The sequence below is a fragment of the Zonotrichia albicollis genome, chromosome 10 (assembly GCF_047830755.1).
Source record: "Zonotrichia albicollis isolate bZonAlb1 chromosome 10, bZonAlb1.hap1, whole genome shotgun sequence".
Taxonomy (NCBI): domain Eukaryota; kingdom Metazoa; phylum Chordata; class Aves; order Passeriformes; family Passerellidae; genus Zonotrichia; species Zonotrichia albicollis.
The window spans coordinates 3,509,392-3,520,687 of NC_133828.1; the positions used below are offsets into that span (position 1 = coordinate 3,509,392).

General features: G+C 43.2%; 1 long non-coding RNA gene across 1 annotated transcript in view; it reads right to left on the reverse strand.

The window, feature by feature from the left end:
* Positions 1 to 6,809, reverse strand: part of LOC113459807 (uncharacterized) — a 28,312-nt gene extending 21,503 nt beyond the window's left edge. The window contains exons 1-3 of the long non-coding RNA XR_003381359.2: positions 6,611 to 6,809; positions 5,761 to 6,145; positions 4,989 to 5,218 (exon numbers count right to left, since the gene is read on the reverse strand). This is a non-coding gene — a long non-coding RNA (uncharacterized LOC113459807). The remainder of the gene's footprint in view (positions 1 to 4,988; positions 5,219 to 5,760; positions 6,146 to 6,610) is intronic.
* Between the last annotated feature and the right edge of the window lie 4,487 nt (positions 6,810 to 11,296).

Below are 11,296 nucleotides of genomic sequence, written 5' to 3' on the forward strand. Positions count from 1 at the left end.
TTCTCAGCTGATTGGACTGAAATAAGAGTTACATTTGTATTCTTTTTCTTTTTTGAACGCGGGATTTATGGATTTGCTCAAAAAAATTATTTAATGCTTTTCACAATGGGAGTTTATTATTCACGTCAACTCCCTCACCCTTCTTTGGTATAAAACAATAGTGCTGCATTTGCTTTTCCTATAAGGAAATAGAGGTAAACCCCACAATTTAAGCATCAAACTGCAGTGTTTGGACACTTTTTCTTCCTCCCTCTCCTTATTCTCTCCTTTAGATTTCCTTTCCTTCTTGTGGCAGATTTGTCTTGGTAACTTCAGAGTGTTTGGTTCTCCCAAGCAAGAAATTACAGCATCTGGCAACTCTACCCAGGTTATCTCACACATCTAACACTGGATTTTCAGCAGACATTTCACAGGGTGCTGGAATGTGCTCCATTATCTCTGTAGAAGCACTTTGAAAATTTGGATGGGATCCAGTTAGGGAGCCAAGAACAATACTGTGGAAATTACCTGACCAGTCAAGTCTATAAAAAGTGAGTTACAAACAGCATAAGCTGAAGCCAATAATTCTAACAAATATTCCTTGGGAATCCTGTAAGTTAAAGTGAGAGTAATGAGGACATTATAATGCTTCAACATGAATAAATAGCAAAAATATTAGCTCTCTTTGTCTGAAAAATTGTCAGATACTAATGCTCAAGCCAGGTTATTTGTAAAATTGTTTGGGATCTTGGATGCTGGCAAGCAGAGTGTAACTTTGGGCTGGACTCTGGAACAACCTCGTGGATTATGAGACCCCCGAGATGCACCAGGCAGCCCCGAGCAGTGCTACTGGAGCAGACCTCGGCTCGTGTTCCCATGACACTCAAAGGAGGCAAAAGAGGCACATTTTCCACAAGTTTGTAAACATAACAGCTTCCAGAAAAAGTGGTGAGAAAATTTCAGGGATTTGGTGGGGTTTTTTTCAGTCACTGGTGGGAGCTGGGAAAGTGACTGTTGCAATAAAATGGACCATAGGCTCTTTACAAAAGAGGATGAAATGTTTATATTTGGCTATTATGGTGATGGATGTTAAAAAAACAAAGATAAATAAACATATTAATTATGTGTCAAACCACAGGACATCTCTTAGGACACTGTGATGGGAAGACTCAAATGCTAGAGATAACTTTGCTTCATTTAAGTGTATTTCTTGATGAGCTTTATTAACCTTTAGGGACAAATTAATCCCAGAAACAGTATTTGTTACTGTGACCTTCTGTATTTCCTCCTCATACTTAAAGGCAGGATGATTCCAGCCAGAAAACTATCTAGATGGTGGAAATATATACCATCCCAGTGACTTAAATATATCCCTGTGCCGAGATGGGACCCAGAAATTAGTGTCCCCTGTTTCTAAACTGCAGTGGAAGATATTTAGTTAAAGAAGGACAAGTATTTCCCTCCTTTCCTACTCCTACTGAGAGAATTTGAAAATCACTCAGCTCATTCCCCATAATTTCTCTCTATAGCCCAATAAAAAGGGTAATCTTCTATTTCTCAAAACCAAAATTCAGAGAGAAACTGCAGCCCCATTAGGAAAGCAGAAATAACTTTCTTATTCCTCGCTCCAGCGTATAGACTAAGTCCTTTAATTAACACAACTCTCTGGTCAGGCCAACACTTCTTTTTATAATTGCTGACACTCAGTAATTTATTTAATTTTAATTCTTCGGGGTGTGTGAATGTTTCAGAGTGGCCCAAACGAAGTGGGGGCTGTCAAAAGACGCGATGCTGCGTCACCGCGGAGCCGATGGCCACGAGCCAGCTCTGTCAACACTTGGCTTTGTACTGTCCGGGGGAGAGGAGCTGATTCTTCAGCAGTGTCTAATCAGTTTAAAACAAATCTGGAAGATGTTACTAGAAGACAAGATGAGATCCAGGCTGCAGCAGCCTCTGCATACAAAGGAGTGGAGGGATTTCGTTTGAAAACGAAATTAAAGAGGTGGAAACGACTCTTGACAGTTTCAACGGGATTTTAACTGGGGGTAAGAAGGAGTGAACTACTGGTTTGGGAAATGGGGCTACTGGTACCTAGAGAAAGGACCTTGTTCTGTCACCTCTGCTGTAGGAACAGAAATATCAGTGGAACTGATCTCCCAGGAAGCAATGGCAAAGTTCCTGTATATCCACAGAAGCATTCCAATAAAAAAGGGGACTTATAGAAGGTGGAAGAGTGACTTCTTACAAGGGCCAGTAGTGATAGGAGCAGGGGAACTGGTTTTAAATTGAAGAAAGGAAGATTGAGGTTAGAGATTTGGAAGAAATTATTCCCTGTGAGGGTGCTGAGAGCCTGGCAGAGCTGTTCAGAGAAGCTGTGGCTGCCCCTGGATCCCTGGAAGTGTCCAAGACCAGGTTGGATAGGGTTTGGAGCAACCTGGGATAGAGGAAGGTGTCCCTGCCCATGGTAGGGTGTGGAATGAGATGAGCTTTAAGCTCCTTTCCAACCCAAACCATTCTGTGATTCCATGATTCATCACAGCCTGATTAATTCTTGAAAGGAAACCAAAGTCAAATAATTTGGAGGGTCACAATGACAAGAAACAGTTACCTAATAAATCACAGGAGGTGTATATAGAAAAGGTAAATACGGACTTTTGATTTATGGAACAACTTCCATCTGAGTCCATCAAAAGGTTTCAGAAACTAAACTACATTCATCTTTCAGTGCCTCATCTGGAAACCTCCTAACAGCCCTGGATCACACAGGTATCCTTGCAAAGCAGAAACTCTGATGGTTCTCTTTGGGATGTGTTTCTGGAAAAGTCAGTTTCCTTCTGACACCAGGCAGTAAAGGAATGGAGGTAGAAAGCCAAAATTTCTATCCTGCCTGCAGGAACCTGACCTGGCCCACAGAACATGACCAAGACCCACTTTGCCCTTGTAGGATTCAACTGCAAGGACAAGGGGGTCACTTTAGCACCCAGAAAGGGAATGGAAATAGTTAAGAAAGTGGTAGAGGAGCTACTGGAGCCTTCTCTTACTGCTACAGAGAAGATGTGGCAGGGGTAAGAACAGGATGTGTTTCTGGGAGAGTTGAGTGCTGGATTTAAAGCAGAAAACAGAAAATACCCCCCAACACTAATTTAAAACCAATCAGATAAGGTGTTCTATAAAACAGCTGTTACTGGGAAAGGGGAAGGGGGGCAGGGAAAGAGTTGTAGATCCACAGGAAATTCCTCCACCAAGCTGAAGGAAGTCTTTGGTATCTCTCATGATTGCAAACTTGTGGGAAGGAGTAAGGAAGGAGCAGGAATGTCCTGCCTTTCTCACAGCTGCCCAGTGGGACCTGTGAGTTTCCATCATCTGCACCAGAACAGATAAACAGTCCAGGCATCTACAACCCCAACAGATGCAACATCACCCCTCTTCATTTCCCCCTCATCCAACATTTTATAAAGATGAAATTTAAGTTATTTTCTTATTATTAAAGGGAAGAATAAATCACAGTGAAAAGAAAAACTTTCCTTATTGCGGGAACTCAGAGTACCAGGATGTATTCCTCTTTCTTATCATTAAAAAAAAAAAAAAACCCAAAAAACAAAAACAATAAACAAACAAAAATAAAACAAACAAAAAACAAAAATACCCCCCAAAAAATAAAAAAAAAACCTTCTTCCCTACAATATTTTGTCCTTGCTATTTTTCTTCTCTCAGAGAACTCTTCCCTCATTCCCTTCACTTTGATCCCTACCCCTGTTTTTGGTGGCATGGTCATTGGCTCCAAGGGAGCAGAGTTTATCCCTTGCCCTCTAGGGCTGCATCTATTAAACCTCCCCAATTTTACTCAAGTAAAGCCTGGTGAAACATTCTTTTGCCTGACGTGGGAATTAAACCAAAATCTGAGTTGAGACAAATTCCTCCACTTCTCTGTAATTCATCTTTTTCACTTTACATGAGGATTTTTCTCATGGTCTGTGAAGCAGGTCAGATTACCTTAGATATTTTGTCAGTAGCTGAATGGATAGGGTATTATAAACTCTAATTTACAGTCTCCTGTAACTTACTGTATATAAAATACTGAAAGATTACAGATCTGCTTCAGCTAAACCCCTAAATGTCTGCAGCTTAGCCAGGTTTGGCCATGGAATCTTTGCTTTTAGGGCCTGAAGGGACTCTGGCCTGGTGTCCCCTGAGCAGTATGGGACACAGTTTGAGCTGCCCCTGTTCACCCAGCGAGGTCCTGGGCCACACCTGGATGTTTTGGGTTCTTGAATTTTCCTCCTTATGTTTCCTGAACCCTCAGAATGTGTAGAAGTTTATTCAAGCAACCTCTACCGCCACTGGATGCAAACCAGTGCTCAGGTTATACATGAGCAATCAAAAAATTGGTGCTCTTGCACCATGGTTCATTTTTTCATTAACACAGGGAACCAGAGCAGTTTTTATAATGACTTTCAGCCTCTTTTTCTTTCCTAGAATCATGGAATGGTTTGGGTTAGAAGGGACCTTCAAAGGCCATCCAGTACAACTCCCCTGTAATGAAGAGGGTCATCTTCAGCTTGACCAGGTTGCTCAGAGCCCTGTCCAAACTGGCCTTGGATGTTTCCAGGGATGGGGCATCAACCACCTGAGGGAGACCTTTGTTCATTCCTCCTCGCAAATCAATAATTCCATTTCCCTTCTTCTCTTCTACTCTTTCCCCACATCATTGTCACATCAACTTCAATGGACAGGAAGGTCTGGAAGGTCTGAAATCCTCTCTTCACTCTCAGTTTCTCCCATCCCTTCACCCCCATCACAATTCCTCATTGCCCACCACAGAAGACTCCCATAATTAAAAGTAACACCACAACAGGCACTACCTTTCTTGAAAACTAAACTAAATCCCATCCCTGTCTGAGGGAAGGAGGAGAGAGCAGACACACTTTGTGCAGGAAAACCTTTGGCTGCTCCAGTTCATCTCATCCCAGCAGCTCTGTGGCTGAAGCCATTCCAGCTGCACTGCTTACCTTGGGGAGAGGCAGAGGGGATGCTGCAAGCCTGGCTGCACCTCTCAGTTTGGCTTCCACATCTCCTTCATCTCTGGGAGATGATCCCAAGCAGCTGCTGGATTCTCCATGATGAGGAGGAGCGTGGGTTGATTTATCCTGCAGTTCCCAGCATGGAAACTGGTCTGTGGGTAAAGACCTGAGTCTGCAACACCTCCCATCAGCACAAAGCACGCAACTGTGCAAGAAACCTTTTCATAATCATGAGGAAAAAGAGAGAGAGAAAAAAACCCCAAACAAATTCTTAAACATATTCAGACTCAGCTGGAATTCGGACCAAGAGATGGACTAGCTACTTACTTATCCCTGAGGCACATTCACCCCTCTCTATAATTAAGCTCTTGGGCTGTTTTGTTAGTGGTGAGAAGCAGGCTTTGCCAAAAGTCATCTGGCTTTCCCCCTTAGAACACTGACAGGTTTTTTTCCCCTCTCCTTGCTAAAGAAAGCTTTCAATTTTCATTGCTTATGTGCTTTAGGTATAATTATTTTTTTTACCTTTCACGGTGTTATTTCCTACCCATAAAATTATACAAAAATGGTCATCAGTGAGCCTGCTGAAAAGACCATCCACCATACATTACAGAGAATAACCTTAATATTTATAAAAAAAAAAAATAAAGACCATATTTCTTTTAAAGATCTTGCTCTAAACAAACTGAATTATTCATGCATAGAATTGTACAGCATTAGAACACCTGTTTTCAATCATGCATAATGTAAAATCACTCATTACCTCACAAGAGCCTCTACATCTCCAGCAATCAAATGGCATTGAAACAGAGGAACAGGTGCTTGGCAGGTGGATCCAAACAGATGTTTTAGGCTTGGTTGTCTTTTCTTGTACAGGTGTGGTGATCTTGTTTTCAACGGCATAATTGCTATTTGAATAGGTGATATTTAATTCTTACGTGCTTTAATATTTATTTTTGCTTCTTCAATTCCTTTTTTCCCCACTCTGCGAACTGCACAGGCTCAAAGCAGCTTATGAGATGTGGGAAAGCTCTGGACTGATACATCAGTGATGCAATGGAAAGTACAGCTCCTCTTACTCAGACCTTCATGTCACAAATTCTCAACCAGGAGACTTTGTCCTTTTTCTAGACAACTTGCACAAACCACTGCAGAGAAATAGAGACTCTCAGTCATCCCCTTCCTGAAGGATATTTGAATGTTGGATATACAGAGATAGGATAAACATTCCAAAAAACAATAAAACAGGAAATGGAGATCTCTGCATGCTTTTCTAGGCTTCAATTATGCACAATTTAAATGTGCCTAAAACTCCAGCAGACTTAGTACACTGATGTCATGAAGGAAAAATACACCATCCCCTGATGGAGAGCAGGGTTAGATTGGAAATTAGAAAGAAATTCTTCCCTGTAAGGGTGGGGAGGCCCTGGCACAGGTGTCCAGAGAAGCTGGGGCTGCCCCTGGATCCCCGGAAGTGTCCAAGGCCAGGTTGAACAGGGCTTGGAGCACACTGGGACAGTGGAAGGTGTCCCTGCCCATGGCAAGGGGTGGAATGAGATCATCTTTAAGGTCACTTCCAGCTGAAACCATTCTAGGATTTGATGGTTCCAAACCTTGACTCTGCTTCTCAAACTCCTGATTTTCCATGGGAGAGGGACGTGGACTAGTGGCCTTTGCTAAACCAGATTGTGGATCTGGGACTCTGCAAAAGCTGCAGGAGGCACTGAACCTGCAAGGAAAGAAAAAATAAAAAGGCAAAAATCTGACATCTTCCCCTTGGAATTTAGAGAACATTAATGAACAGTGGCCAAGAAGTATTTTGGTGCTCATCGCCTTCGAGCACCCATTGCTGGTTGGCCAAAGCCGATGTGTTCCCACTCCTCCTTCAGTTTCAACAGCAAAGTGGCAAATCATTAGAAACAGCTTTAAACTTGGCACCTTGACCAGCATCTCCAGAGAGCAGCCAAGGACTGAAAATCCAGGGTGGCGGCTTATTGCTCGGACAGGTCACCTGCCCTCAGGCTGTGTCTGCTCCTCGTGATCCCACACTGCAGGTGCAGAGGGATAAGCAGGGATGCAGTGACCTGGATGGATGCTCCATCCAGGTGTGTCCACAGCAGAACAACTCTTCTAATCAACAATGATTAGCATGTGATGCTTGCAGGGTGTAAATTGAAATGATTTGACACAAAACAAAGGATTTGTTTTGTGTTAAATCATTTTGTGTGTCAATGACCAGAGCAGTAGCGTTTTTGGACCACAATGTGACACCACTGAATTCTTCCCTATGAGCATGGTGAGGCCCTGGCACAGGATACCCAGAGAAGCTGTGGCTGCCCCTGGATCCCTGGATATGTCCAAGATCAGGCTTGGAGCAACCTGGCCTAAGTGAAGATTTCCCTGACCATGGCAGGGGATAGAATGAGAAGATCTTTGAGGTGCCTTGAGCTCAAACCATTCTATGATTCCAGGATTTTAGAACACAAAAAATAATTTGTAAAAATGTGTAGTTCAATTATTCTGCCCCACTATACCATTTTATTTCACTGCATTTTTCAGTGTCAGAGATCTTTTTCTTTGAGTATAAGCATTTCCCAGTATTTTTAAGCAGGAATGGCAAAAGAACCTGAGTCCCCTGATCAAGGGATTTTTTTCTGGATTTACCTCACTGAAACAGGTGCTCATTTGAAGGGCAGAAAGAACAGTTAATAAATCCGTCCTGAACCAAGTATGACACAACTTAGATGACACTATCACATTAGCAAGTAGGGTATCAAGACTGATAAGAACACACAAATATGTAAATGCATTTATCTACACAGTTCACACTTACAAAGACAAAAAGTACATCCAGCATTCATTTACATGCTTTTTTATGTGTAGCAATTCAAACATACAGGGAAAATATCTCATAAAAATGATACCAGTCCATGTTAACTTACCTGTCCAAAGTCAGCACATACCTCAAAACAGAAACTTCCAGAAACAGCAGGTGCCTGCAGTGATTTCTGTACCACCTCCTTCACTCCAGCACTTTGTCCTTCTCCTGGGCTCCCTCTGTGGTAAACAAATGGGCAGGAGGCTTCATTCCCAGCTGAAAAGCTCCAGAAAACTTCCCTTCAGCACATTTCCTCAGAGGCTGTGAAACTCTTGTATTTCTGGGTCAGATATGTGTGACTTCTGGTAGAAGCTACTTTAAACACAAGAACAGCAAAGAGAAACAAAGGATGTATCAGTGCATCCAGGATGAAATTAAAGCTCAGCAAATGCTTCACAGATTCCATTAGGGATTATTTTCTGAACATTTTTCTTTCTTAGGAGAAAACATAAACCCTTACCTTTGACACAACAGGTCCTTCTCGTAGCTCCAGCACAGCCTCAGCATCTACTGATGTCCCCCAGTGTTCCTCCTTTGACCTCCCATCCAGCCCCAGGTACTGGAGCTCATCTTTAACCCAGGATGAGGTGGTTTGGGTTGTTTTTGAACATTTCCACAAAGAGCTGTTTGATCTGGAGTGCCTGCCTTCAGGAAACAGAGCTGCTCTCGTCCTCCTCTTAAGAACTTTTGACCACTTTTTGCTGCAGGATCTTTTCCCACATCCTTGTCTCCATGACCAGGCTTCAAAGGACACCGTGCTCTTGCCTTTGACAGCCCTCACCAGCTCTGCACCTCCTGGCTTGGAACGGGTCTGTGCAGCTTTTCTCCACGATACATTTCCATTCATTCCTCACATTTAATTTGTGTCTCAGCTGATCACAGAGGCAGCATGGATTGGCCTCTCCAGGATGCTTTGGATCAATTTTCTTCTCGCATGAAGCATAAATTATTAATAACACCAGGCACTCAAACCCGACTCACTCCCAAAGTTTCCTGCAGTTTACAAAATACCTAGATGGATTAATAGCTCCAAAAGATCAGTGAGTGTGAGATGTGTAAATTCCAGGTGGGAGGGAAACTCCTGAGATAAAGGACTTGTAATGAAAAATATCTTCTTCATTTATGGGCCAGTAACAGCTCCTTTGTGTCAAAGGCCTCAGAATCATTTAATATTGCTGTGGCTCTGCATATTCACTAATAAAATGGTCCTATTGCTCTTTCTTAGAGAGAGGTTGCAAGGGGGTTATAAACAAAGTGGAGAAATTAAAAGGTTTTTTTCCCAGTTGCAATGTGCTCTTTGTATCTTGTTTACCTGAGATGTGCACCCTGCAGTTCCTTCACTCAGCAGTGCCTCTGGAGCATGGTGGGCTGCACACTCTTCCCTAAGGGTGAGCAAAGCACCAGCTTGCTGATCACAGAATTGTCAGGGCTGGAAAAGCCTTCCAAAATCATCAAACCCAACTGTCAATGTAACACTGCCAAACCCAGCCCAAATCATGACCTCCAGGGCCATATTATATAGTTCTTGCTCAAGGCCAGGATGGATGGGGCTTGGAGCAACCTGGAAGTGGAAGGTTCCCTGTCCATGGCAAGGAGTGGAACAAGATGAGTTTTAGATCCCTTCCAACTCACACCAGTCTGTGATTCTGTGATTCTACCAGATAACACAGTTGCAACTTGCTCAGAGGCAAGATACAGCATTGTAAAATTGCAGCAAGCCTGTGACATCGTGGGGTTGATAAACTCAATTTGGTCATGTTTTAAACATACTGACTGCAGCAGAGTGGCTTTACCTCTTCATTAGCATGGAGGGAACAGTACCCACATGGAGACCAAACCCTGGTGCTGCAAGCAGTTATTCCAACTGCTTAGGTGTGCAAAGATATGTTTAAACACATGTGTTAATATATAGATAAATAGACAGATAGATAGATACATACATACATACACACATGCACACACATATATACAGAATCAAGGAATCATGGAACAGGTTGGAGTGGAAGGGACATTAAAACTCATCCAATTCCAACCTCCTGCCATGGGCAGGGACACCTTCCACAAGACCAAGTTTCTCCAAGCCCCATCCAAGCTGGGCCTAGAACACTTCCAGGGATGGGAGAGGCCCAGCTTCTCCGGCCAACCTGTGCCAAGGCCTCCCCACACACACATATATACAGAATCATGGAATCACAGAACAGGTTGAGGTGGAAGGTACATTAAAACTCATCAAATTCCAACATCCTGCCATGGGCATGGACACCTCCCACCAGACCAAGCCCCATCCTGGCTGGCCTAGAACACTTCCAGGGATGGGACAGGCCCAGCTTCTCCGGCCAACCTGTGCCAAGGCCTCCCCACCCTCTGAGATACGAATTCTTCCTAATCTCCAACCCAAACCTGGCCTCCATCCTGCAGCCATTCCCCTTTGTCCTCCTGGCAATAGGACATTCTATATAAAATCCATAAACCCCATATTTTTACACAAAAGGGAGCACACACAGTATTGGACACCACAGCCGATGCAGGCCCCGACTCGGCAGTTCCCCGATGGCAGCGGGGCCGTGGCTGCCCTGGCAGCTCCTCTTTCAGCCCGACAGCTGCAGATCCCAGGTGGTCTGACATTTGAGAGAGGGGCTGCGGGGGAGACTGGAGGTGTTCTAGGGGAGAAGGAGGCTGCGAATAACGCCGAGCCCTCATCCAGATGGAATCATTCACGGAACAACCTGGGATACTCTATTACTGTCCATATGCCTCCCAGGTCTCCAAAGGCCACACTCCATTGATTTATTAGAAACCTGCTTCTTTTCCCCCAGCCTTGGTTCTTTCCCAAACAGGGCATAATGTGGGATTTACTGCCATCTGAAATGCTCCTTTTTAAAAATCGGTTCTTCGCCTAAGCTGGGCTTCAAAAATGCTCCAATAAACACCAGATTAGAGAGCATTTCGGGATGGGAGCCCCCTCTTTATGTAGCCCTTAAACAAATTTCTTCCTGCCACAATGAGTGATAAAACATTTTATAGGGCATTTCTATGATAAGTAAATGGCTGAAGGCATGGCATCAGTAGAATTAAAGCCACCAGATATAACTCTGCTAACAGTCTGCCTTACACTTATTTCTTCCTTTGCATATAAGCCTGGAAGAATTATTTTATTGTTTTAGCACTGCAAACAGTTGTTATTAGTGTATCTTATTTATAGCCAGTTCTTTGAGGCACTATAGTAATATAGAAAAATATCAGTTATTTCATCACACTGGTGAATTTAATGAACCTGAAGGTGTGTGTTATTTTAGCACTTGCTGCAGCTCCTGTGAAAACCCAATGGTGCTAAAATCTGTAAACCTGTCACTGCTTAAGTAATAACCTTGTTAAAAGCATCTTCATTTAACTTATTTCAGCTTTTGCACAATGCAGGTTT